This window comes from Mesoplodon densirostris, chromosome 3 (assembly GCF_025265405.1).
Source record: "Mesoplodon densirostris isolate mMesDen1 chromosome 3, mMesDen1 primary haplotype, whole genome shotgun sequence".
NCBI classification, from domain to species: domain Eukaryota; kingdom Metazoa; phylum Chordata; class Mammalia; order Artiodactyla; family Ziphiidae; genus Mesoplodon; species Mesoplodon densirostris.
Genome location: NC_082663.1, coordinates 147,610,746 through 147,635,965, shown reverse-complemented (window position 1 = coordinate 147,635,965; position 25,220 = coordinate 147,610,746). Strand labels below are relative to the sequence as shown.

At 48.4% G+C, this 25,220-nt stretch overlaps 1 protein-coding gene across 2 annotated transcripts in view; it reads left to right on the top strand.

The window, feature by feature from the left end:
• The first annotated feature begins 9,532 nt into the window (after positions 1 to 9,532).
• The window catches only part of ARHGEF18 (Rho/Rac guanine nucleotide exchange factor 18), a 58,662-nt gene continuing 42,974 nt past the window's right edge, over positions 9,533 to 25,220 (top strand). The window contains exon 1 of one of the 2 annotated variants that reach the window (XM_060094282.1): positions 9,533 to 9,601. The gene's annotated coding sequence lies outside the window, so the exon portion shown is untranslated. Of the gene's footprint in view, positions 9,626 to 25,220 lie in introns of both variants that reach the window. The other variant, XM_060094281.1, reaches the window with a different exon arrangement.

Below are 25,220 nucleotides of genomic sequence, written 5' to 3'. Positions count from 1 at the left end.
CAGCCACTGTCCGCCTATAATAATCTCGATCTTCTCTACCACACCATCCTTCTCCCAGGAGAGGGACCCAGTCCCCTCAGAAAGGCTCTCGACAGCATGAGGGAGGGGCTGGGGATCCAGTTTAGGGGCTGCATCAGGACCTGGGACCAGGTAGGATAATCACAGCTCACCTTGGGGAATGTCTGTCATGTGGGGCAACTGTGGGCTGTTTTTATCTGCCATTGCAGGCTGATTGTCCAGCAGGTGCTTCAAGAACTCCGACAGTACCATGGGTAAGTGGAAAGGGGGCTAGGTGTGAGGCAACAGGTATGTGAGGGCAGATGCAGAGGACAGGTGTAGGGGGAAATTGTAGGGGGACAGGTATAGGAGTGAACAGGCATGGTGTGAAGACAAGGAGAAATGGGAAGATAACGGTGACAGGAGAAGTGGGAGGACGTCCAGGTGTGGGAAAGGACAGGGTGCAGAAGCAAGCCGCCAGCAGTCCATGCCCTACCTTTGTCCAAATGGGAAAAGGTACCTCTTTACCAAAATACTGCCATCTGTTAGAAAAACTTCCTGACATGCTGATTTTGTTTGACCAAGTCCTGTTATCACCCTCTGCTGGAAAACCCATCGCAATGACCACGTATACAAGCCCACACATGGAGGGATGGTGTGATCTCAGACATGGCACGGGGGGCACACCTATCCACAGGAGCCCAGAGGGAGAGGGGCACGAGAGGGGGCACCTGCGGGAGGAAGGAAGGGCTGCTGTGTCTGTCCCCTCTGTTCCTGCAGGGCCTGGCAGAGGGCTTCCTTGTCCGTCAGCCCCGGAGGAGCCCACTCAAACCTCACCTGGTTTGAGTTCCTGTCCGAGTGAGTACGCAGAGCTGTTGGCGGGCCGCCACTGGATTCCCACAAGAGGTTACTGTGGGCCCTGAGCTGGGGGCCCCGTCCTCTCACTGGAACCGCCAGGGCAATGGTGGGGGTGGTAGGGGGGCTCCTCATATGCCCTGGTAGGGCAGAGGAGGGCTTCTTGGAGGAGGTGACAGCTTGAGCTGGGTTCCAACGGAACAGTAGGAGTTCACCAATACGAAGAAATGAGGATGGGGAAAAGAAATGGGTGCCTTCCTCAGGAACGGTGTCAGGGTGGGGCTGGGAGGAGGGGAGGGAGGGGGGAGTCAGCAGAGGCCAGATCACACCTGGGAAGCAAAGGAGCACAGCTCTGTGGTGAGCGATGATGGTGAGCAATGAAGGGTACAGACTGGAGGTACGGAATCTCCCTCCAGGGACTAGATTCTGTGGGGGCTGGGTTTCTTTGTCAATGACTTAATACATATTTATTAAATGAGGGTGTGCCAGTCATCCAGGAGAGGCACGATCTGGGGCTGCAGCATTGGATGGGAAGAGGGAAGCTGGGTTTGACAGATATCCCACAGGAGGAATGGGCAGGATTTTAGGCTGATGAGATAGGAAGGGGGCATGAATCAGAGGGAGGAGGCTGAGATGGACAAGGCCCATCAAGGGACCTCAAGTTGGAGACCATGTCACCTTCCCCTCTGCAAACCTGGTCCCCAAGGTTCCTGAAATTTGCAAACCTCTGTAAATGTTTGTTCAGTGAATGAGTGAGTGAGAGAAGGAGGGAGAGACTTAGGGACCACAGCAGGGGTGAAACAGGATGAAGGGGCCTCAGGGAGACAGACTCCAGGTGGATCCCAGAAGCAACCTGCAGGACTGGCTCAGAAGGGCCTTCTGGGTCTGCTGCGCTCTCCTCACCAAATTTTCTGCCCCTCAGGAGCGAGGACAGAGCGGGGAAGATGGAGAGAAGTGACAGGAGTGCCAGGGTGAAGCGCAGACTGAGTTCCCTCCGATGTCGAGTCACCAGGCAGAAGGAGAAGGTCAGGGGGCCGGGCCGGGGGTAGGGGGGGCAATCCCCCTCTGCCTTCTGCAGCTTGTCAGGGTGCCCCTGGCTCCAGATCTCTATGATTCGAGGCGAGACTGGATGCACAGGGCATTCTAAGGCCCACCTCTGTCCCCAACAGGGGAAGAGCCCAGTGCTTCTGAAAGACAAAGGTCAGGATGCTCGAGAGTGGAAAGAATGTGTCAACGGGCACCAGCTGGCTCAAGGAACCTACTCTGGACACTCCAGCTGCCCGCTGTGTGGCAAACCTTTTCTGAGCTCTGGTAAGTCTGGTGGCCCAGCCCATCCCCTCGATGGCAGCCACTTCCTCTCCTTCACTTCCCCTAAATCGTTCTCATGGCCTCCTTCGCTCTTTGCATCCTCGTCCTATTTCACCCTTTCTAAGCTCGGACCAACTCTGGCTTCCTGGATGTCACCAGGGATCCATCCCTAAGAGCAGGGACCATTTGGTTAGCTTGCCCCCCCACCAAATTCCCTTTAAGTCTCAGCTTTCGTCGTTGCAAAAATCCTTTGGCAAAATCCAGACTTGGGCAGTATATTAGTTAGCTAGGGCTGCGTAACAAAGTAACACCATCTGGTTGGCTTAAACCACAGAAATGCATTGTCTCACAGTTCTGAAGAAGTTCGACATCAAGGTGTCAGCAGGACCAGGCTCCCTCTGAAGGTGCTAGGGAAGGGTCCACCCCAGGTGTGTCTCCTGGCTTCTGGAAGTCCAGTGGCTTGTGCCAGCAGAATTATAATCTTCATATGGCATTGTCCCTGTATGCTTGTCTACGTCTGAAATTCCCCTTTTCCTAAGGATGCCAGTCACATTGTTTTAGGGGCCGACCCTACCATAGTATGACCTCATTGAACTAAATAAACTGGCAATGACCCTATTTCCAAATAAGGCCACCTTCTGATGTACTGAGGGGGATTAGGACTGTAACATATGAATTGGGGTCGGTGGGGGGAGGCACGATCAGCCCATAACAGGCAATTTCCTGCCTCCCGGGGCTGTCTGGGGGGTAATGGTGTCTGCTCAGGAAAAAATACTGGGTTCCAGAGGCCTTGGAGGGAGATGACTCTGGCCTTTTCTGAGATTTAGCATATCACCTTTTTGAAAACAAATTGGGCTTTGTAAGGGAGAGAGAGGAGGCACCAGCAACTGCATGTTAGTTGCAAATTCAGGCTAATTCAGGGTTCCTCAACCTTGGCCCTATTGCTATTTGAGGCCTAGTAATTCTTTGTTGGGGGAAGGGGGAACTATTTTGTGCTTTGGAGGATGTTGACCAGCATCCCTGGTCTCCACCTACTAGATACCTATTAACTCCCATCCCATGAGTCATGACAACCAAAAATGTCTCTAGATGCGGCCAAATGTCCCCTGGGGGCTAGTATTGCCCCAGTGAGAATCACTGGGGAGTGCAGTAGAGAACTGACCCCAGGATGGGCTGTGCCGTGAGAGCTGTCCCTCCACCTGCAGGGCAGGTGCCTCCCTGTGACCTGAGCCGCAGGTTTTGCATTTCCTCCTTGCCTGGCCCCACACGTGGGCATCTTCCTTCTTCCTGATTCCTCCCTCTTTCCAGAGCACTGTTTTTGCTGGTGGTGGGACTGTTGGCTGCTCTTGTCAGGGGTGTCCCCTTCGGAGCTTTCTCTGCATTGGAAGATTTCCAACCCGCTTTCTGACACATGGCCTCAGTTTTCAGCTGAGGCCACCTGGGCTTTGCAAAGTCTTCAGCATCTTAAAGTCCTTTTAAGCAGCAGGTGACTTCCTGTTTCTGTTGACTTCCTAATCTCTTCTTCTGGGGGTCGGAGGTGAGGTCTGCTGGATACAGGGACGTCCCTGGAGGGCCAGGATCAAGCCCCAAGGAGCTGTATCTCAGGCATCAAATTCAAGGGGCAAGTGGGAGGTTGGCAGGAGGAAGAATGAGGTCAAAGATCCGGGACTGGGCCATGGACAGTACAGAAATGCATCCACGCTATAATGGCAGGGTTGAGGATTTTGCAGCATGCTCGCAAAGCTGCAAATATTTACCTTACGGCTCTTTATAGCCAAAGTTTGCCGATCCCCGAGCTAGCTTTCCCAGCAGCAAGGAAGACCCAGGGAAGTGACTTACAGTAGCCAACAGATCAATGAACCCCTTACACATCTGACCTTGAACATGAGGGTTCCAACAGGGATTAATTTCCTGAAGGTCACTTTACAATCACAGAAGACTTTGTACAAATAGTTAGAGAGTAATATTACTATACTGAGCAGATACAATATCCCAAACACCAAGTCCTTTAAACAGATTTCCTCATTAATCTTCACAACTCTGTAAGATAGGCACTAGTATTCCCCCTTTCTACAGATGAGGAATCTGAGGCCCAGAGGAGTTAAGTTCTTGCCAAAGGTCACAGAGCAGGGTCTGAACTCAGAGCCTGAGCCCCTAATCACCAATCTACTGCCACATGACACCATTTAATTTTTTTTAACTTTTTTTTTTTTGATGTGGACCGTTTTTAAAGTTTTATTGAATTTGTTACAATGTTGCTTCTGTTTTATGTTTTGGTTTTTTGGTCACGAGGCATGTGGGATCTTAGCTCCCCAACCAGGGATCAACCCCGCACCCCCTGCAATGGAAGAGGAAGTCTTAACCACTGGAGCGCCAGAGAAGTCCCTATTTTTTGTTTAATAAAATTAACTTTTAATTCTTTTAGTTGTACCAAAGGCAAAATTTTATAGTTTAAAAGAAAATTAAATTACAGATACATGAAAACCAAAAGTTTAATATACCAAAGACACTCTGTTGTTTGACGTGCTTAATGTCAATATTTGGGGCAATTTTTAAGGTTTTCCCACCAAAAAAAGGCATTAATAATAGCTCTGTACAATAATATTTAGAATAATAGGAAGAAGGGCCTCCCTGGTGGCGCAGTGGTTAAGAGTCCGCCTGCCGATGCAGGGGATACGGGTTCGTGCCCCGGTCTGGGAGGATCCCATATGCCGCGGAGCGGCTGGGCCCGTGAGCCATGGCCGCTGGGCCTGCGCATCCGGAGCCTGTGCTCCGCAACGGGAGAGGCCGCAACAGTGAGAGGCCCGCATACCGCAAAAAGAAAAAAAAAAAGAATAATAGGAAGATGAAAACACTTTCATACCATATTTTTGCCAGCTGTTCTAAAGACAGCAAACACGTGCTCAGCTGGTTTTCCTTTGCTTTGAAATAAGCTACCGGAAATCCTAAACCAAGCAAAAATATATTGTTCCTGGATGGAATACAAGTGGTCATCCTTGCAAAAATGTTTTGCAATGAGTCCTTGGCTTCTATGAAAGCCCTAAAATAGTAAATGAGAGACTAGAGTTTATTTTCAGATTCTGTGACTGGCTTCCAATAATTTTTTTTTTTTTTTTTTTTTTGGCGGTACGCGGGCCTCTCACTGTTGTGGCCTCTCCTGTTGCGGAGCACAGGCTCCAGACACGCAGGCTCAGCGGCCATGGCTCACGGGCCCAGCTGCTACGCGGCATGTGGGATCTTCCTGGACCAGGGCACGAACCCACATCCCCTGCATCGGCAGGCGGACTCTCAACCACTGCGCCACCAGGGAAGCCCTCCAATAATCTTTTATCAGTAGACTTACAGGCAAAATACCAGGTACTAAGGATCAGATTCCATTCTTTGGTATAAGCATGAAACTGTTGTGGATTGCTGTCCGTGGTTAGCATAAACCAATGAATTACCACACGTAGAATGCAATGCAAGGCAGGCAGGAGGGATAACTTAAATGTTTTGTTTGTTACTTCAAAAAGACCAGACCTGGGACTTGTAAGTGGAATCTTTTGCTGTATTTTGGCATTATACCCTAACTTAGAGTATACAACTATCTATCTGAGGACTCTCCTAACCCTCCAGTGGGCAGCAGATCCCTTTTCTCCCCAAAATTTTTCATTTTATTTTTAAACTTTTTTTATTTTTCTTTTTTATTTTATTTTATTTTATTTTTTTGGCTGCGCTGGGTCTTCATTGCTGCATGCGGGGTTTCTCTAGTTGCAGTGAGCAGGGGCTACTCTTCGGTGCGGTGCGCGGGCTTCATTGCGGTGGCTTCTCTTGTTGTGGAGCACGGGCTCTAGAGCGTGTGGGCTTCCGTAGTTGTGGCTCGTGGGCTCTAGAGCGCAGGCTCAGTAGTTGTGGCGCTCGGGCTTAGTTGCTCCGTGGCATGTGGGATCTTCCCGGACCAGGGCTTGAACCCGTGTCCCCTGCATTGGCAGGCGGATTCTTAACCACTGCACCACCAGGGAAGTACTTTCATTTTAGATTTACAGAAAAGTGCAGAGAGAGCCCCCTTACATCATTCACCTAGCTTCCCCTCATGTTAATATCTTATATGACCACAATATGTTTGTCACAATTTAGGAACCAACATTGGTACCGTACTATTAACCAAACTCCAGACTTAATTCAGATTTCACCAGTTTTTTTTTTCCCATTAGTGTTCTCCTTCTGTTTCAGGATCCAATTCAGATACTACATTATCTTCAACCACCCTGTCTTCCCAGTCTCTCTGGTCTTTGAGGGTTTCTCCGTCTCTTCTTATTGTTCATGACCTTGACAGTCTTGAGAAATATTATCCAGGTGTCTTGTACAATGTCCTTTAATCTGGGTTTGTCTGAGGTTTTCTTATAATTAGAAAGGGGTTATGGGTTTGGGGAACCTTCCTGGCTCATCAGATCGGGGGGACATGCTATTGACATGACATCCGTGAAGATGTTAACCTTTAACACCTGGTTAAGGTAACATCTGCCAGGTTACTATTTTCCCATTTCCCTACTCTCTTTTTAGGAAGCAAGTCCCTCAATCCAGCCTACTCTCAGGATAGCAGGAGTCAAGTTCCACCTCCTGGAAGCATCATTTGACTTCCGGGACAACCCTTTGAGGTCAGGGAAGATTGGAGTTCGTGTCACAGAAATGATGTGGCTAGCACTCAGCGTGGCGCCTGGTACTTACAGGCGATGGTAGCACCTACTGACACCATCATTATTTCTTGTTGTTGAGGAGGCAAAGCTAGCATCTAAATCACAGACCCTAACCCTGGGCTCTGACCACAGCCCCACACCTGTCTAAGGAAGCACGTGAGGCCAGAACAGCTGTGTCTTGCTCCCAGCAGGCTGAGGGCAGGCACTGCCCAGGTATAACTCGTCACAAGCCTACCTCCCATCGCAGGTATTCAAAGCCAGATGTTACTGACTTAAGGAAACAGCCCCACAGTAAGTTAAACAGAACAGTGAATGAGTCACGCTCCAGGTAATTACAGAAGGTGCGTCTCCAGGGTAAAGCTGAGGTGCTTTCCTAGAGACCAGCCCCGCTGATGGAACACCATTCCAGACAGTCCTGTTCCTGGCCTTGACCTCTGAGGTCCCTCCGTGGTCTGACCCCACCTACCCCTCCACCCTTCTCTCCCACTACTCAGCCACCAGGATTGCCCGGCGCCGCCACCCTGAAGTCTTGTGGCTGCCTGTGCCCATCACCTGCGCCTTGCTCATTCAGCGCTGTTCCTGGAACTGCCTCTGCCACATAACTTACTCACTCTCTAAAACAAAGCGAAGGGCCACCTCCCCAGGAAGCCGGCATTAGGTGACTGTAAATTCTGAGCGTCTCTGAGGCCAACTGCTGTCAGCCAAGGGCCATTTTGTCCCCCCAAAGAATATTTGGCCATATCTGGAGACATTACTGGTAGTCAGGACTAGGAGTGCTACTTGCATCTAATGGGAAGAGACCACGGATGTTATTCAATATCCTCTGATGCACAGAAGCCCCTGACGACAGAGAATTATCCAGCCCCAATTGTCATTAGTACCAAGACTGGGAAATGCAGCTATAGACATATAGCTCCTTAGCTTTTAGCAGAGTCCCTGGCCCATGATAAGGACTCAATAAAATGCAGGAAATGGTTGGATGGATAAAAGGAAGACAAGAGATACCTCTCCTTCCTGACAGGCCCCTTGAAAAGGTTTTAGGGGAGAACTTTGTCAACCTGAAGGTTTCTATAACCAAGGGGGCTATAGAAATAAGGATCATGCCATTCTTCCTGCTTAGAATCTTCAATGGCTCCCCAGTGCCTTTGGGATAAAGTCCAAAAGTCATAGCAATTCAGAGAGTGAACATTTACAGATCCATCGAGACCTCAAAATACCTGTGTCTGGGCTTCTGACCTCAATTGGGGTGGGGTATCTGATGGCCTCAACTGGGGTGGGGTTCTTGCACTTCTGGACCCTCCAACTCCCTGGACATGCTCCCTCTCTTGATCATGAAGCCTAAACTTAAAGTGAAGGCAGGTCACTTGGGGACTTTGCCACCCAGTTTCTGAACTGAGCGCTCTCAACCACAGATTGTGTGTGTTTTGAGGTGAGTTTGGTTTGGGGCGACCTTGACCTGGTTGAACAACTTGGGCCTTAGGTGAAAGGTGCTTGGCTTCTCTCCTGGTTCCTGCCCACCCCCTCCACTTATGGGGGACCTGGGTTAGACAAGAAGCCTCAGGACCCGGATGGCTGATGGCACCTGAGGGGTGCTGACACTTGGAGAGACATCTGGCATGGCTATAGATGTCTAAAAACATCTGTGTGGGGGCGTCTGGCATGTGTTTCAGACTCTGAACACCTGTTTGGGGGTATCTGATAGCATCTGTGTTGGAGGGTGTCTGAAAGTGTCCATGTGGGGTCTCTGGTATGTTTCTGGGTGTCTGAAAGCCTGTTTGGGGGTATCTGATGGCTCCTGGATGAAGGTGTCCGGTACTTTTGAGATATTTGGTATGTTTTTCAGATTTTGAATAGTTTGGGGGCATTTAACAGACCTATGTGGGTGTCTGACCTATTTGCGGGTGCCTGAAAGCAAGTATCTGATGGCATCTGCCTGGGTGTCTGGTATGTGTTTGGGGTATCTGGTGGTACCTATGCTGGGGTGTCTGGGACCACCTGAGAGATATATGACTCATTTTTCCGAGACCCGTAATCTTCATTTCCTATAATCTATGCTGCCACTTCTTCACAGGAGACAGACCTGTTCTCTCCATTTCTTGTACCCTCCCCTCTCAAACTTCTCGCCCCCGGACTCATCCCCCGTAGATGTCCCCAGGCTTCCACTGTACCCCAACTCCCGCCTCCAGACACCCCCAATTCCCCAAGTCGCCCCCCCCCCAGCACCGCTATCTTCTCCCAGGAAACCCCTCTCGGTCCCGCTAATCACCCAGGCCCCCGTTGACCCCACAAAACGCCCCCCAACCCCGCTGATCTCTCCTTAGGATCCCCTCTAAGCGCCCCCCAGTCCCACAGATACCCCAGCGTCCCACTGACCCCCTCCCCCAAAAAGCCCCCCACCCCGCGGATTTCCCCTCAGGATCGCCCGTAGGCGCCCCCCTGCTCCACTAACCCGCCCCTCAAGGATCACTCTCACCCTCCTCGCAAATACTCTTCAGTCCCCTCGCCCCGCGTAAACCCGAGAGAACGACCCCTGCCTGAGACCCCAGGTTCAGCTTCAACCCAAGTCCTTAGTTACCGGGACCCACCGATCCTCGCGGCCACGCCCCCTTCCGGGCCCACACCCTCTAGTCCACCCTCCGGGGCGGAGCGGCGCGTGCGCACCTCGCCCGCGCGGCTTCCCGCTTCCGGCTCCGGGCTGAGGGCGGCAGTGGATCCCGGGAGGCCGGGCGGCAGGGGAGGCCGGGACACTGAGGAAGCTGCGGGCGGCGAGTGACCTGCGGGGGACCGAGGTGAGGCCGGCGGGGCGGGGCTGAGGAGAACGGGGCTCGGGCCCCGGGGAGGCGCCGTCGGGGCCCGGGGGCGGCCTCGGGCGCTGGACCCCCGGGACTGCCTGGGCTTCGGGCCCGGCCCCCATGGGCTCGTCCAAACTGGCGGGCGGGTCCTGCAGTGCCGGCTGCCCCTTTCGTGCATGTGGGCTGTGTTTGGCGAATGCAGAGTGCAGACGATGCCCGCCGGTTCTGTCCGAGCCCCGGCGCTTGGGCGGTGCAACCTCCGTGGTTCAGCCGGTAAAGGACACGGGTTCCAGGTTCTGGAGCTCCCCGGGGCAGGACCTGGGATGTGGCGATAACCATAACAATACCCAGCACCGGGGGACTTGAAGCCTCCGAGCGGCACTTATTCCGCGGAGCAGACGTCCTCCTGACAATTGATCGTTGGGGTAACAAAGACATACGAAGTGTGTGTGCTTTGGGTCTTTCTTAGTTCTCTCTCTAGTTTCTCTCTTGTGGGAGAATTTAGATGGTGCGGTGCAGGAATGAGAGGCCCTTGGTCCTTGCACGGTTTGTGGTAGCTGTCTTCTCCTTGTCTCCTCTACCTGGTGCTCCGTTGAGATCGAAGCGGTAGAAGAGATGGCTGGCCCAAGGGGTCAAAAGTGTTCGCGAAGTTTTACCACAGAAGGGAAGAACACAGCTTTTCCCCCTTTTGCCTCCGTTCGTGGGAGAGTGGAACTCCAGCCTGGAGCGAGGAAGGGCGGGTCCCTTCTTGTTGACTAGAGTTCAGGACAGGTGAACAGCCCTATGGCCAAGGGCGATCTGGGGATGATTTTGCAGGTATCCGGGTGAATGAGTAATTCTGGAGCTGTACGGAGAAGTGTCCAGAGCCCAGGCTTGAGTGTCAAATCAGATCTGGGTTCTGGTGCCAGTTTCCACCACTAAGGCTCAGTCTCCCCACCTTTAAACCGGGAATAAGGGTTGGTTGGGGATTTGATGGGATCATATGTGTAAGGTGCATGGCACAGCGCCTAGCATATGGTGAATGCTCAATAAATGTTATATACTCCGTGCATATGGTATGCCCCCAGGCCTGTATTTTAATTTTAATTGTTTTTGAAGTACAGTTGATTTACAAGGTTGTGTTAGTTTCAAGTGTACAGCAGAGTGATTCAGTTATATATATTCTTTTTCAGATTCTTTTCCATTATAGGTTATTACAAGATATTGAGTATAGTTCCCTGTGCTATACAGTAAGTCCTTGTTGTTTACCTGCTTTATATATAAACAGGTAAACAACAGGTGTGTATATGTTAATCCCAAATTCCTGGTTTATCCCCCACCCCCGCCATCCCCTTTGGTAACCATAAGTTTGTTTCCTATGTCTGTGAGTCTATTTCTGCTTCGTAGATAAGTTCATTTGTATCATTTTTTTTAGATTCCACATATAAGTGATATGTGATATTTGTCTTTTTTTATAGATAAGATTTTTTAATGTTTATTTTATTTATTATTTATTTTTGGCTGCGTTGGGTCTTCGTTGCTGCGCACGGGCTTTCTCTAGTTGCGGTGAGCGGGCGCTACTCTTCGTTGCAGTGCGCGGGCTTCATTGTGGTGGCTTCTCTTGTTGCAAAGCATGGACTCTAGGCGCGCGGGCTCAGTAGTTGTGGCGCACGGGCTTAGTTGCTCAGCGGCATGTGGGATCTTCCCGGACCAGGGCTCAAACCCGTGTCCCCTGCATTGGCAGGTGGATTCTTAACCACTGTGCCACCAGGGAAGCCCTGTCTTTCTCTTTCTGACTTACTTCGCTTAATATGATATTCTCTAGGTCCATCCATGTTGCTGCAAATGGCATTATTTCTTCCTTCCTTCCTTCCTTCCTTCCATCCCAGGCCTGTATTTTTAAGTTGACATTCCAAGTAATAAAGAGTCTGGAAAGTTTGAGCATCTCGGTTGTTTGGACTGGGTCAGAGTTTTATGTTTTACCAATAGCTTGCTAGTTCTATGGGTCAAGCCCTTTTGAGTGGGAAAGAAAGAAAAAAAAAGGTTGCTCTAAATCCAGTAAGAGCATACAGCCGGCGGGCATACTAAATTTAATTATTGTAAATGTAACTTGTTTGGGGTTTGTATCACTTATGTCCCTTTTCAATGGCATACCTGAGAGAAAGGAGAAAGGGATTCTTTGATTCCTTTCTTTCTCTTTTTTCCTTCAGTTGACTTGAGAATGCCCCCACGCTGAAAGTTGTGGTGGCACGTACGTTGTTCCTGGCAGAAACTGCGGTCTAATTTTCATTCTTGTCACACAGTAACGATTACAGCTGGCTGCAGGGCCCGTTGCCCATGTCACCAGCGCCCGGGACTAGGGCTGTGGTCACCAGCTGTGCCTCCCTGGGTGTTTACCTTCCACGTGTTTAGCATATTTCTGATCCTTGTGTCAAGGTCTCCTTCATTTTTCTTCACTCATCCTGGGTCCTGTTTCCATTTCCTCAAATTCCATCGATGACTTTTTAAACACTTTCATCTAAACATTTTCATCGGGGCACTCATAAGTCATTTTAAGCCCAGAGGTCTTTGTTACCTCCAGCCCAATCACTGTTTCTTTGTTATTTGTTAGTTAAACTTTACTTTTCCCCTGAAAGTGGCGAAGAGCCGCTCTGTTTTGAAAACCCTCTCTCCAGGTGCAAAACAATTCCAGTCACAGTTCTGGAGCGGCCGCTAGGAATTTTTTTGGAGGAGGAATGTGGCTGACGGGGGAAGGGCAGAGTAATTAAAATAATGTCCTTGTGGAGGTCTCAGGGAAAGGACCCCTGCAGCTATGCTCACTTTTTGTGTGGTTAAAATTGCCTTGGGTGTAAACTAAATTCAACTGGCGTTTCTTTGCTTTTGTTCTTAGGTAGATTCATAGTTTCCACCGAGGTTAAAGTAGTGTTTGCTTACGTTCAAAGTAGCAAATACACAGACGATTTGCCATCGCATCTTGAAAAAATAATATTCTAAAGGTTTAAGTTAGAGTATATACGGTTAACGCATTGTGGGTGGTTACATTTTATTTTATTTTGTTTTTATTTTTTTTAATGGCTGCCTTTGTTGCCCCGCGGGAGCTTTCTCTAGTTGCAGCGAGCAGAGGCTACTCATCGCGGTGGCTTCTCGTGTTGCGGATCACGGGCTCTAGGCGCACCGGCTTCAGTAGTTGCAGCACGCAGCCTCAGTAGTTGTGCTGCATGGGCTCAGTAGTTGTGGCGCATGGGCCTAGTTGCTCCGCGGCATGTGAGATTTTCCCAGAGCAGGGATCAAACCCGTGTCCCCTGCATTGACAGGCGGATTCTTAACCACTGTGCCACCAGGGAAACCCTTGACCTGTTTTAGACTTCGGACCTCCAGAACCGAAAGAGAATAGATTTGTGTTGTTCTCAGCCAGCGTTTGTGGTAGTTTGTTACAGAAGCAATAGGAAACTCGTGCACCTGGTTTTCCTTCTCATTTGACTTGGGAGCCTCCTATGCGCACCCCTGCGCCATCTCATTTCCCTTTCCGTCTGTCCTTCTACCACGGAAGCTTCTAACATTCCAGGCTTTTTAACATTCCCCAGCAAGCCGCTGTCACCCCACCTTCGCTGACCTGCCCTGCAGTCCCTTCTCTGCACACATAGCCGTGAGCACCGTGAACACAGAGGCGGCAGCAGGGAGCTCAGGTCTGCTTCCGTGATATTGGAGGTGCAGCTAAAACTCTCTAAACCTCAGCTTCCTGTCTATCAAATTAGAAACATAATACCACTCCTTATCTCCTAGGGTTGTCATTGCATGTGGAGTGCTCCTGCAGCGTTTGGGGGTGTTCGTTCATTCCTTCATTAATTCATTCAGCAGATTATTACCTGGCACCCTCTGTGAACCAGGTCCTAGGGTTACAACAGTGAACACAACTTTGCTTTTATTTTTTTTTAAATAACTTCTTTCAAAACAAATATATATCTACATACATATAGGTTTTTTCTTAAACGAAGTACAGCCACAGGGATCTACTCCAGAAATCCAAGGCCTAATTATAAGTCACACCTGGTAAATCAGTGCTTCTAAATTTGTCACCAGGTTCCCCCTGCACCCCCTCCCCGCTTATGATCAGGAAGCTAAAACCTTCCTTGTGGTGTTTCTCCCTCTTCTAGAATATTCCCAGAGCTCTGATCAAAGGAGAAGGCCCCCACCTTCCCCACCTGCTGGGGAGAGCTCTGCCATCCACAGGGTCAGCCATTCTGCTGCTGCTTTTTTAAATTGGGATATTATAATTCATATACCATAGCATTCACCCTTTTAAAGTATATGAATCAGTGGTTTTTAATATAGTCACAGAGTTGTGCAACCATCGCCACTAATTCCAGAACATTCTCATCACTGGAAAAGGAAATCTCCTACTCATTAGCAGTCACCCCCCATTTCCCTGTCCCCAGGCACAAATCTGTTTCCTGTCTCTATGGATTTTGCCTGGACAACTGATCTCTAGTCAAGAAGCAGAGAGAATTCTCTGGCAGTCCAGTGGTTAAGACTCCGCGCTTCCATTGCAGGGGGCTGCGGGTTCCATCCCGGGTCGGGAACTAAGATCCCACATGCCGCAAGGCAAGGCCAAAAGATAAACAAACAAACAAACAAAAAGCAGAAACGGAGTTAAGGTGAAATCTGAAGGCCTTCTAGATGGTAAAACTAAACACTGCCCCCAGAGATTTTTAAAAACTGGGGTTGCTTTCCGTTAGTCTAGAAGGTTCGCCTTGTAGATGGGCCTGGATATGGGGGCTTCTGGGACACTATTGTGTGTTTGGTTTTGACCACAATCATAATGAAAACTACCATTTTACACAGTGATGCCATAAGCATGCGCACACATGCACAGACACACACAGACACACAGACACAGACACAGACACAGACACACACACACGGGAACCAAAGTTTTACTCTGGTAGTTTCTATTCTATTTTATTATAAGCTGTCTTCCCAACTCATGAATGGGCCTGGTCCTCAACTGGTCCTCCATGTCAGAATGCCACGCCGGGGTCCCAGTGCACCAGACGGTAAAAGAATGTTTAGAAAAGGATGAAGCACTTGGTGACACAATAACTCTGACTTTTGAGGAACTGTATTAGTTTCCTAGGGTTACTGTAACAAATGACTACAAAATGGGTGGTTTAAAATGACAGAAATATATTCTTTCATGGTTCTGGAGGCCGGAAGTCTGAAATCAAGGTGTATGCAGGGCCTTTCTTCTTCAGAAGGCTTTAGGGAAGGATCCTTCCTTGTGATAGACTCTTTCAGCTTCTAGAGGTGGCCAGAGGCGATCTTTGGCTTTGGCCATCTTTTTTTTTTTTTTTTTTAATTTAAATATAGTTGATTTACAATGTTGTATTAATTTCTACTGTACAGGAAAGTGATTCAGTTATACACATATATACATTCTTTTTCATATTCTTTTCCATTATGGTTTATCACAGGATATTGAATATAGTTCCCTGTGCTCTACAGTAGGACCTTGTTGTTTATCCATCCTTCTGCCTCCATCTTTTTTTAAATAAATTTATTTTATTTATTTTTATTTGGGGCTGTGTTGGGTCTTCGATGCTGCGTGCGGTTTTTCTCTAGTTGCGGCTAGCAGGGGCTACTCTTCGTTGCGGTGCGCGGGTTTCTCATTGCAGTGGCTTCTCTTGTTGCAGAGCACAGGCTCTAGGCACATGGGCTCAGTAGTTGTGAAACGCAGGCTCAGTAGTTGTGGCATGTGGGCTCAGTAGTTGTGGCTCACAGGCTGTAGAGCACAGGCTCAGTAGTTGTGGCACCCGGACTTATTTGCTCCTCAGCATATGGAATCTTCCTGGACCAGGGCTCGAACCCGTGTCCCCTGCATTGGCAGGCGGATTCTTAACCACTGTGCCACCAGGGAAGCCCCTGCCTCCATCTTCACATGGCCTTCTCCTCTCTATGTGTCTGTCTGTCTCTGTATCGGTGTGTCTCTGCGTCCAAATCTCCCTCTTCTTTCCCTTATAAAGACACCATCCTTTGGATCTAGGAGGGCCCACCCTAAATCCAGGATGATCTCATCTTGAGATCATTGACTTGATTACATCTGCAAAGACCCCGTTTCCAAATAAGGCCACATTCTGAGGTTCCGGGTGGACATGAATCTGGGGGGGACCCTATTCCACCCCCCTCAGGAACTTTCTATTTCCAGTGACTTGTAAATGAGAACAAGTTTACAGGGGTTGTTAGTATTTCATTCTTACATTCTTTAGAACACATTGTAATTTTCAGGTATTTTAAAGCTAAGTGTTGAACTTCGGCTCACTCTCAGGAACCCAGTAAGTAAGAAGAGGAAAGAGGAGATCTTCAGGAAAACTAGTTCCTTGCTTGGAAGCTTCTAAATCGGAATCCGCTGCGAATATAATTTGCTACGAAGTATAAATAGGTGCCTAATATATTACAGTGGGTCAAAATGTTTGACTATTTGCCTGTACTCTGAATAATCTCCTCCTTCTCCGTGCGTTCAAATACCACCCTCATCAAATACACAACTCTTGTACCTTAGAGAGGGAAAAAAATGTTCCATCTGCCTAGCCCTGCACCTAGCTTACATAAGTACATGAAAGTGTTTTCTTCCTGACCTTGAGACATGAGATATATTAAAATATATTCAAGCTCACACCGTTGCAGCACTAAAAGGAATACTAATGAAGGTTTTGCAAGGTTCTGGAATTTTCCTAATATAGGAGCTGGTTAGAGCTGGCATTCTTATGACGGTGAGGATCTTGAGATGCTCAGAAACCCACCTCATACCTGTTTGCTGCCAGCATGGGCTATTTCAGGGCTCTGGATTCAGTAATGACTCCAAACAGTTAAGCCACTTTGCTGCTTCCTTTATTCCTTTCCCTTGTGTGTGTCGGGATTAAAAATGGGAGCTTCCCATGCCCCATGAGCCCTGCTGGGTGCATCTTGATTGTTAGGAATAGGCCCTCGTTTCCAAAACAAACCAATTAGATACAGTAGACCAGGGCTCAGCAGACTTTTTCTGTAAAGAGCCCGATAGTATATACTATAGTCTCTGCAGGTCACACAGCCTCGGTCACAGCTACCCGACTTGCTAAAGCAGCCCCAGACTACGCAGAAACAAGTGGGCATGGCTGGGAGTCAGTAAAACTTTATTTACAAAAACAGGTGGCTGGCCCACAGGCCAGAGTCTGCCACCCCCTACAATAGACTCATGACTTTTCCTGTTCTCTTTCTAGGCCCATGACTCTGATCTTGTAAATTTGATGAGGGACACAGGTGCAGGGGGGACAGGAGTTCCTCGCAGGTGTGAGTTTGCACTGGGAACTCCCCATGGAGGGTCTTGCTAAGCCTCACCTACCCCTCACACCATTTTGGTTGTCTTTTGACAGAAATGCAGCGCCCTTGAATAATTTCCCAGGCCATTGCAAGCAAACAGGTTTTGTTTTTTTTTTCCTGGCATTGTAGGTGCAAGTTTTTCTTTCCTCCCTTCCGCCTTTAACAGAATGCTTTTTATCTGCTGAAAGAGAAACCCACTGGCCTCTGTCAAGTGTTTGATTTCCTCTGCCCTCCTTCCAGCCACCTCTGCTAACATTTGCTCTGTGTTTCCTGCATTAAAGGTTTTTAAAATAGTAATAATATATAATAAGGCCAGTTGGGGTTTTCTGGAAGATTTCAGATGTGTAGTAGCTACACCTGAATTAATCTTTTCAAAATCATCTGTTTTCATTGAAATGTTTTTCAATCATGTCATTTTGATTTCTGGACAGTCAGTTGAATTAACATAATTGTTTAAAACACGCCAGTGACGAAAAGCCGGCTGCCCTTCCTGGCGGGGCCTAAGGGGGTGGAATGGTTTTGCTGGGGCCAGTACAAGCATCTGGCCTTGTACTCAGAGGGACGAGAAATACATACCCACCAGGCATATGCTTTCTTAGGGTCTGAACTCCCTGTGGATGAGACTGAAGGTGCCTCCTTCCTGACACCAGAAGGTAGTGTGAAATGGAGCAAAGGGGAGCGGATAAGCTCTGGGACAAGCCTGGACAGTGCAGGGGTGTCTTCCTCATGTTCTTTCCCAGCTGTGTTCATACCGAAGTGTCAAGGTCATACCTCTGTCCTTCCGACCAGATTTGCCCTTTTTCAACCTCATGTTGGAAGGCCATTTCCGTTGGTGGTCAATGTCATCCTTTAAGTGTGATTCTTACTAGTTTACTCTTTTTTTTAAAAAAAATCACTATAGAATTTCTTTTTAATTGAAGTATAGTTAATTTACAATATTGTGCTAGCTCCAGGTATACAGCAAAGTGATTCAGAAATGTGTGTGTGTGTGTGTGTGTGTGTGTGTGTATTCTTTTTCAGATTCTTTTCCATTATGTATTATTACAAGATATCGAGTATAGTTCCCAGTGCTATACAGTAGGTCCTTGTTGTTTACCTGGTTTACATATAGTAGTGTGTGTATGTTAATCCCAAACTCCTAATTTATCTCTCCTTGCCCCCCACTCTCCCTTTGGTTACCATAAGTTTGTTTTCTATGTCTGTGAGTCTATTTCTGTTTTGTAAATTAGATCACTTGTATCATTTTTTTAGATTCCACATATAAGTGATATCGTATGATATTTGTCTTCTCTGTCTGGCTTATTTCACTTAGTATGATAATCTCTAGGTCCATCCATGTTGCTGCAAATGGCATTATTTCATTCTTTTTTATGACTGAGTAATATTCTATTTCATATGTGTGTGTGTGTGTGTATATATATATCTCACATCTTCTTTATCCATTCATCTGTTGATGTGCACTTGGGTTGCTTCCATATCCTGGCTGTTTGTAAATAGTGCTGCTGTGAACATTGGGATGTATGTATCTTTTCAAATTAGACTTTTCTCTGGATCTGTGCCCAGGAGTGGGATTGCTGGATCATATGGTAACTACTAGTTTACTCTTGGTAAAAAGTTCCAGGGACACCCCCGCCTCCCCACTCCCCCCCATGCAGTGGTGAAACTTGTTCATCAGAATGACTCACAACAGTAAATGGAGCATTTTTTTCCCCCTTATTTCCATGAACCATCCTTGTCAAATGCTAAGGGAGCTCTGAGGAGTGAGCACCACAGGGCGCCTTCCAGGCCACTTACACTGTGGGGGTCCCTGGGTGTCAGAACCAGTTCCTCAACGAAGCTCTCAGGGTCCCATCCATCACGCAGGACAGCTGTCAGTAGAGAAGGATGAATGAGGTTCTTAAGTGCTGTTTGAGTCTGTCTTCTGCCCCGGAGACGTCAGGTTCATGGGAGGAAGTTGAAATCCACGATGGTTGAGCAGCAGATGCTCGCTCCGCAGGTCAAGTCTCCTACAGCTCTAGTTGTGCTTTCTTTTTTTTAAGAAAACATTTTAACCATTTTTAAGTATAGATTCACATTGCTGTACATCCATCCCCTCCGCCCATCTCCTGGACTTTCTCATCTTCCCAAATTCTGTCCCCATTAAACACTGACTCCCCAGCCCCCTGCCCCCCACCATTCTACTTTCTGCCTCTAAGAATTTGACTACACTAAGTCCCTCGTATACGTAAAATCATGCAGTATTTGTCCTTTTGTGACTGGCTTATTTCACGGAGCATGATGTCCTCACCCAGGTGTAGCAGGTGTGAGAATTTCCTTCCTTTTTAAGGCTGGATAATACTACATTTTACAGATATATCACATTTTGTTTATCCATTCATCTGTCAGTGGACACTTGGGTTGCTTCCACCTTTTGAGTATTGTGAATCATGCTGCTATGAACATGGGTGTGCAAATATCTGAGTCCCTGCTTTCAGTTCTTTTGGGTCCACAGCCAGAAGTGGAATTGTTGGATCAAATGGTAATTCTATGTTTGACTTTTCTGAGGAACTGCCACACTTTTCCATAGCATCCGCACCATTTTGCATTCCCACCAGCAACATATGAGGATTCTAGTTCCTCTACATCCTCACCAACCCTCGTTACTTTCCATTGGACCATCCTAGTGGGTGTGAAGCGGCATCTCATTGTGGTTTTGATTTGCATTTTCCTAGCAGTAAGGATGTTGAGCATCTTCTCACGTGCTTATTGGCCACGTCTGTATCTTCTTTAGAGAAATGTCTATTCACGCGCTTTGCCCATTTTTGAATCAGATTGTTTGTTTTTTAATCGTTAAATGGTAAGACTTCTCTACACTCATTGCATCTGACACCAGAGGGTTATAAGAACTTAAAAACAAGTCTTAGATACCCATGACCTCTGACATCTCCAGGCATTCCACCAGAAGACTGGTGTCTGGTAAGTATGGTCCCAGGCCTGGAAAGGAAGCAGAAGAATTGGCCCAGGGCAGTCTCCCAACTAGAGACCAGCCAACCCGCTGTCATCCCCCTGTCCCCCAGAAGAGTGGGTTATCAAAGCTGAAGTCATGAGCCTGAAAAGCCAGCATGAATCATTAGGAAGAAATGGTGTCACATCAGCCTCATTTCCTCTTCTGGCAGGTGACCGTCTAGTCAGTAGACCAGGAAAACGGGGTGGAACGTAGGGAGATGGGAAGCGTCAGCTCCAGGTCCTGGACATCATTCTTGGGGGCGGAAGTGAGAAGCACACAGAGATGTTAAGATAATTCTGAGCTAATCACCATTTAGCCAGGTTTATAACTAGTTGGATGAAAGTTCCCAAACGGCGTTAATTAGTGAGTTAATTAGAGGGAGGTCGTCCCCCCCCACCCCGAGTTCCATCCTCTGCTCTGTCCACCAGTCATTTACCATCTAATTTTTTTTTTAAATTTATGTTGGCTGTGTCTGGTCTTCATTGCGGCATGCGGGCTTTTAGTTCCCTGACCAGGGATCGAACCCACGTCCCCTGCATTAGGAGGCAGATTCTTTACCACTGGACCACCAGGGAAGTCCCTACCATGTCATTTAGAAAAGCAAAGATGTGGAAAATTTGCTTATCAAAGCTGGAGGGGTGGCCTCCATCTCTGTGTCGTAGAATCGGGGCCCCCAAATCTCAGCGACTGAAATAGTTAGCTGAAGCCAGCAAGGTGGGCTTCGGGGCAAGGAATGTTTCGATTCCCATGCCTGGATCTAACTCGGCATTTCCTGGCCTGGACGCCGTGGACATTTGGGGCCAGCTGATTCTCCGTGGTTGGGATGCCGAGCGGCATCCTTGGTGGTGACCCACTCAATGTCAGGAGCGCCCCCCCATAACCCCTGGTAGTAATGATCAAAAATGTGTCCAGGGCTTCCCTGGTGGCGCAGTGGTTGAGAGTCCGCCTGCTGATGCAGGGGACACGGGTTCGTGCCCCGGTCCGGGAAGATCCCATGTGCCGTGGAGCAGCTGGGCCCACGAGCCATGGCCGCTGGGCCTACGCTTCCAGAGCCTGTGCTCTGCAACGGGAGAGGCCACAACAGTGAGAGGCCCGCGTACCGCAAAAAAAAAAAAAAAATGTGTCTAGATGCTGCCAAATGTCTCCCAGGGATCTGAATCAACCACTGGTCTAAATAAGCAACTATGGAAATATAGGATGGGAAAATAGGACTGAATGGCAGCCTGTGAGGAAACAACCTAGAGATTTCAGTTGATAATAATAATAATAGTTTGAACCAGTGGTTCTGAGTTGAACTACTCCTCGCCCCCCTTTCCTGTTCCGGTACTACTTGCAACAAAGCAGGGCCCCTCAGGGCTGTCATTTCCGTGTCTTGTCCCATTCAGTCACCAGGCAGCTCTGCAAAGCAGTCTCCCTAGCCCTGGAATCTTGTAAACTCCTTGGCTTTGGGTACCGTCCTCTGCCCAAATCTCCATCCCTCTTCTAGACCTGTCTCCTGAGCGCCCCACTCCTGTGTCTAGCTGCCACCTGCCATCACCCCGAGTCCTCCCAAGCAGCTTGGGTCAAACCCGCCACCGCTCCCCCCAACCCCGGCCCCAAATCTGCCCTGCCTGTCCCCCCCGCCCAGGTCAGTGGTCCTGGCAGCCTCCACCCTCGGCCCCTTCCAGTCTGCTGCCTGGTTGCATCCGCTACTTCCAGAAGCAAATCTGAACTAATAACCTCATGCATAAACCTTTCTGTGGCTTCAGTTTCAAGGATAAAGTATAACCCCCAGGGGCCCCCTAAGGCCCACCACAGAACCGTTGCACACAAGGCATTCCCTTCCCCACTGCCCCTCCACCCCACTTTGTTTCTCCTAGTTTCTCCTCTTCTAAACCGCAGACCAAGCACCTCCCTTACTTCCCTGCCTCTCTCTCTCTCCCCTGAACAAATATTTATTGGGCATCCACCCTGCACCAGGCCCTGTGCCCATAACTGACAACACAGAGATCCCCACCTGCGTGGAGTTTCCTAAGTAAAACATGAAAATGCAGTACTCTCCTCATTAGTTGTGGATTCTGTATTCACGAATTCGCCTACTGGCTAAAGTTTATCTGTAATCCCCCAAGTCAGCGCTCACAGAGCTTTCTCCGCCATTCAACAGCGCGTTCCTGGCCCTAGCTGAGGTTGAACTGCACACTCCGCCTTCCCGCCTTCTCCTTCCCGCCTTCCCCTCCCGCCTTCCCCCTCTCAGCTTGTTCTGTAAACAAGCATCCTTTTTGTGGTGTATTTAGTGCCACATTTTCTGCATTCTTGTGCTTTCTGTTGGCAATTTTGCTGTTTTGAAAATGGCCCCCAAGCCTAGGGCTGAAGCGCTGTCTAGCCTCCTAAGCCCAGGGAGGCTGCAATGCTCCCTCTTGGGGAAAACACGTGTGTCCCACGAGCTCTGTGAGTTACAGAGCTGTTGGCCACGAGTTCAGTGTTCATGAGTCAGCGATATATATTCTGTAAGCCACCTTTCAACAGAAACACACATCACACAAGGTTCTGTATTAATGGGTTGATGAAAATATGACCAGAGGCTCTTGGAATCTGACCCCAGATTTGCCCTAGAAGCAACGGCTCGGTAACCACTAACTCAGTGTTCGCAACAACTTTATAGACGTAGCTAGTGCACGAGTAGGTGCAGAAACCTCCCAGATTGGGCCTCCTTGACCTTCCCCTTCACCTCTGCCCTGCAGGTATGTCTTCTCTCCAACCACGTTTGTCCCCTGCACCCCAGGGGCATCTGCAGCCTGGGATCCCCAGCCACTGTGCGGGGAACTCCTCATCCCAACCTGTCTCAGGAGCACACCCTTGCCCTGAATTGGAGGCCCTGCCATGCCTCGTGCAGGACAGGCATCTGTCTCCGAGTCTTACTCTCCCGACCCTTGCTCCTCCAAGCCCCTTTTCACTCAGGACTCCTCATTCCAAGGAACCACCCCAGCTTCTCCCCATGCTCCGGACAAGCCAGCTGTAGGAGGACAGGTTCTCGTGGGACATGAGTGAGTCACACGGGAGATCTGGGGCAGAGCCTGCCCTGGTGGTCCTTATCTTGTCCATATGGGTTTTCTGAACTCCACACACTGCATGATAGGTGACTGCCCGCGGGAGGATCGAGCCCAGCCCAAGGCCTCACCTCCAGCCTGTGAGCACTCAGAGATGATCAACTCATCACAAAAGGCCAGCATTTATTTTTAAAAGTCATATGCCTTCAGTAGTTAGCTTAAAGTAGATAAATGTACTTTTTTTGCCTGTCTTTTGGTGTAGATCCAACAGCCTTTCCACCGATGGAAATTTGTCATGTTTCTTGAAACCAGACCTATGGTAGAGACTCTGCTCTCTAATTTCCATTTAATCGGAAATTTAAAGAAACCTCCGGCCATCCAACTACTGAATCCTTTGAAATAATTTTAGATTTACGAAGGGTTAAAAAAAAAAAGATCATGCAGGTATTCCCTGGCAGTCCAGTGGTTGGGACTTGATGCTTTCACTGCTGGGAGCCAGGTTCGATCCCTGGTCAGGGAACTAGGATCCTGTAAGCCACGTGGCGCAGCCAAAAAGAAAAAAGATCGTGCAGAGAGTTCCCACATACCCTGCACCCAGCTTCCTAGCATTAACTTTTTTTTTTTAATTATAAATGTCATATGACCATTGCAGAAAATTTGGAAAATAGAAAAATGGGGGAAAACACCCAAAATCCCTTGCAACTACAGTTAGTTGTCATTTTGTTGTATCACCCCCCAGGATTTTCTTTCTTTACCCCTGTTTTCCTGCAGGGTTGTCCTTGTCGGTACAGTCATTTGAAAAAGCAGTTTGGTGATGCATATCTAAAATCATAAAGCATTTCTAACCTTTGCCTCCGCAATTCTGTCCCTTTGAGACGTGTGTGTGTGATTGTAATGCATACATCTGACATCTGACAACAGGGAAATGACTAAAGCAGTACTTACAAAGACCATAGCAGCATGCAAAACGTGGAACGTTGGTATATTCACCGTGATGACAACTGTCATCGTATACACCCAGGCAGATAAAGATCGGGGCACAGTGACATTTGTAAATGATGGCAAGAATATTGGCCGATTTTCATTTTCTTTTAATTTTTCCTTTAAAAATGTTTTTAAGTTCACTCCTGTACTATTGAGGGATCAAATTCAGGTAACAGTGACATAGGTGACATTTTTTCATGAGCCCTTACCAGTGTTTCATGAGGGCCGTTTCTTATCAGCCTAGAATCTTTGCAGGTGAAGAGTTCGTGCCACATTTGTTCTTCAGGACCATAATATGCAGCCGGCTGGATTTATGCCCAAGAATGTTCTGCTTTGTTCTTTTTTTTTTGCCCCTCAGATGACTCACCACTAGCAGTTTGCCTCAGTTAGTTCTTATCTTTATTAAAGAAGAATAAGTTTTTTTAAAAATGCCATCTTGGCATTAGATATTAATCAGAGATGTGCCTTATTTATCGATGGACTAATTAAGCCAGTGCCCGCCACCCCCCCCCCAAAAAAAACCTTTGAGGTTAAGGTTTATTAAGAACGCTCGCTAAGGGCTTCCCTGGTGGCACAGTGGTTGGGAGTCCGCCTGCCAGTGTGGGGGACATGGGTTCGAGCCCTGGTCCGGGAAGATCCCACATGCCACGGAGCAACTGAGCCCGTGCGCCACAGCTACTGAGCCTGCTCGCCTAGAGCCCGCGAGCCACAACTACTGAGCCTGCGCTCTACAGCCCTCAGGCCACAGCTACTGAGGCCCATGCGGCTGGAGCCCAAGCTCTGCAACGGGAGAGGCCACCGCAGTGAGAGGCCCATGCACCGCGGTGAGGAGTGGCCCCTGCTCGCCTCAGCTAGAGAAAGCCACATGCAGCAGCAAAGACCCAATGCAGCCAAAAATAAATAATAAATAAATAAATAAATTTATTTTTTAAAAAAAGAACATTCACTAAGAATTCACTCCTAGGCAGTACACCAGCTACTTAATTGACATCTAGTGATTTGGGCACTAAAACCTAGCTCTCTGCCTGACTGTCCCATGCCAACCTCATTTTTTCCCTTATGCAAAATCAGAGTAATATTTTTCTACACATCGTGTCACCGAAATTATGCTAGACTGCTTGAGGTATCATGGGGATGGATTGGCGCATTTCTGCCAGGATAAAGGTCTCACATGAATAGTTCCAGTTAGCGTATATTTTGTGCCATGAAGTGTCCCTGACTCTTAGATGTTCCGGAAGAAAAAGCAGCTTCAAACAGTTTTCAT